Raw genomic sequence first — 3,502 nt, 5'->3', positions numbered from 1 at the left:
CGAACACCTCACTTTATTTCAAATATCCTAGAAAAATCACTAAAATTCATAATATGTGAACTTTTCAACAGTATTACTTTGATAAAGGAACACATATTGCAATGTAGGGAAAACATCATTAGATTGAGCCTCCTACAGGAAAATAACAGCTGGGGAAGCTTTTTTTCTCGGCTGAATCAATACCAACATACCTAACCTCCGTAGCGCATACTGATAGAAGGTTTTTTCATTTATTTTTGCATTTTCAATTCTGAATGTTTGTAAGTATCAATTAATAATTTAGCAAATATCGTCGAAAAGATACATTTTTGTCCGAAATAACCTTAGGTTATAGAATTTAGTGTGAGGAGGAGCTTGAGGAAATCATCAAAACGTGGATCGATGATTGTAATGAGATTACTGATATGAATATTCTTCGCCGGATCCTGTGGGCGATCAATGAAGAAAGGTGATTCTATTCAACTAAATAGCAACATCCCAACTCTCAACGCCATTATTTTTGCGCCGCGTATTTGTACTTTGCAGGTTTTGAAAATTGTACGATTTTTCGGAAAATGGATGATCGGAAAAAAATGTTTAAGGCAGTATTCCAATCAACAATTTGAAAAAATCAATTTTTTTTCTTCATATTTCTGTAGTTTAGGCATTCAAGAATGGACTAGAAAGGACTCATAGAAAATCCTATTATTTACGGAGCCATTTTAGTTATGCGGTATCTAACCTGGTACGACCATAACAATGAACTTCAAACGCGTTTTTTTCGAAACTAGTTTTTTTCAAACTGACGTTCACGATGGGCCTGATTCTCGAATACACTACGAATACACTTCACGGTGGAAACGGAATGAAACGTATTCCCGATGACTACGGTACGGTGACGACATCTGGATACGAGAATAGTTTCTCACTAAACTTATCATTATAATATCAAATTATCTTCAGATGAAATTTTTGTATGTGATTATTATACCACAAGAAGAAAACATGAAGTTTTCCACTCACATTAAACAGTAAAACATTAAACATTAAACAGTTTGATACGAAGAAGTTAATTTTCATTAATGATTTTTTATTTGAAAAGGGCTCATTCTGCCTGAAAACCCATCATTATCTTCGACACTTCACTAACTCGTAAAACGTAGTTCAATGGCGTGCCGTTTATTTCGTTTCCACCGTGAAGTATATTCGAGAATCAGGCCCGATATCTCAAGTTCTACTGTACCGATTCATGTCGAATTTATATGAATACAATCTGCATACATCTCTCTATCGCATGAACATAAATTCATGCACGCCATGGGACAACTTTTTTTTGAGTCCCCTCACTTCATCAGCTCTTAACTATTCTAGTTATGAATACTTTTTCTCCGTTTAATTTTTGTTTTATTGTTAAAAGATGGATGAACAAACAATGATATAATGGATTGTAAAAATAATATTTGTGTTATTTTTACGGAATTCGAAAAAACGTCCGAAATTCGTGTCTCTACACTAGATTACCCCCTTAAGCATTGACATTTATCCATCGCCAATGAAAATAAAAGCGAATTCGCGATGACGGCGGAATGTTATCGACATTTGGATACGATATTAGTTTGTATGAGGTAAACTATTCTCTATCCGATTAGTCGGCCCGAAGACAGTTTTAAATTGCTAAAATTTGTATGAGAATTTATCCTTGGCATAATTTAATTACTTGAAGTATGTTATTCTGACCCTAATTCAAACATATTTTCTATATGTTTTCAAATATTCTCACCAAAACTTTCCATTATAATATATAATTATCTTTAGACACAATTTTTGTACGACTTTTTTTCACCACTTGCAGGTAAAAGTGATTTTCATTTACATAGAGTACTAATTTGATTTGATACAAACGATATTCATTCATAATTTTTATTTTAAAAGTGTGTTCATTCCTTCTGCAAACCCATATTGTCAAGCAAGCTCCCCCAATTTGTAATACGAAGCTCAATACCGTCAACGCGGATAGCTTCCGTTTGAAAAAAAAGCCTGCCGATACATGAGATATGAAAAGTCACATCTCATCATAGGTGGAATTATTCAGGTTTATACCAAGGCGCGTAGAAGTATATCCTAAGGTGGGCCAACTTGCTAAAACCACTCTTCAGCCATATTGGAAGTCTACTGTGTTTTGTTTGTAAACAAAACACAATACGCTTGCGCCCAAGCTCGCTCGTGATCAGTCTGTCTCTTTCACGCTTCAAGGAAATAATTCCCCTTCTGCTTTCTTCCGTACTGTTTTCATATACCGCTCCCCTAACCAACTTAGTGACGAAACGGCCTCACCTAGTACCATAGACCCGTCTTGGTTTATACTTAGAGACTTTCATTCCCCTATGCTTATTCGTTCCGGAATGTAAATGAAATGAAATGAAAAAGAAGGTCGGATTTCGACAAATGATCGATTTTTCGAACAGTCATTTCCTGGAAAATGGAAGAAGTTTGCAGCGAATGAATGATTCACATCTTCCGGATCGAACTCAACGGTAACTACAGTTTCTTCTGGTCTTCTACTTCTACTAGACATTTTTTCCACCTAGTTTTTGTGGAGTTTTACTTTGAATTACGATTTGGGTAAATTTTGGGTTTGGGTACCTCTGCCGCTTGAAGCCTTTTAAATGTGCAGGATGTACAATCAATCCTTTTCAGTTTTCAAGAGGATTTATTACTTCACTACTACCACCGACAATGCAACATTTAAGATCTGCATTTTATTTCCAATATCTCACAATTAAATTTCATAAAATTTTATAGAATTTCGCTGGTGTACCCCTCTATCGCAAATTCGAGAGCTGATATGCAGAGCGTAAACGAATGCGCATTTTTATACTTTTGGGACAGAAAGTGTGAATAGGGGAGGGGGTTATCAAATGCACACCCTAAGGAACATGCTCATTTACTGCGTCCACAGACCGCTACAATCCACGTTTTTGAAGAATGCTATAGTCTAATTGATTGTTGTACAAGATATCGAACGGTTTTTGCTATAAAAAAAATAAAAATAGCACACTTTTCATTGAAAGAAAAAGGTTGTAAAAACGATTTTTTGGGTGCGATTAAAATGATCACCTAAAGGGTATGTCACATCAAATTGCATCACGGAAAAAACACTGTAGAAATTTAATTTTTAGGAATTATATCTTCAGCTATCGCTTATAATCAGATAAGAGTGTATAGATCACGTTGGCCATGCTTCACTGTCAATTTTTCGAAAAATTTGGAAAAATGTCGTCGAACGAAAAAGAGCGTCGTGAATTAATCCTGTGCACTCATTTCGAGAATCCGGAGTTGTCACATCGGGACATCGGTAAGATGCTGGAAATCTTCCAATCCACGGTCAGCAGAGTACTAAAACGATACTTCGAGAACCTAACCATCGACCGGAAGGTGAAGAACGGCAAAAATGGATGCTCCGTCAGTGAAAAAGATCACAAGCGCGTAGTTAAGCAGTTTAGACGTGATCCGAGAAGTTCGG

Source organism: Toxorhynchites rutilus, chromosome 3, assembly GCF_029784135.1.
Source record: "Toxorhynchites rutilus septentrionalis strain SRP chromosome 3, ASM2978413v1, whole genome shotgun sequence".
NCBI classification, from domain to species: Eukaryota; Metazoa; Arthropoda; class Insecta; order Diptera; family Culicidae; genus Toxorhynchites; species Toxorhynchites rutilus.
This window is presented reverse-complemented; position numbering follows the sequence as displayed.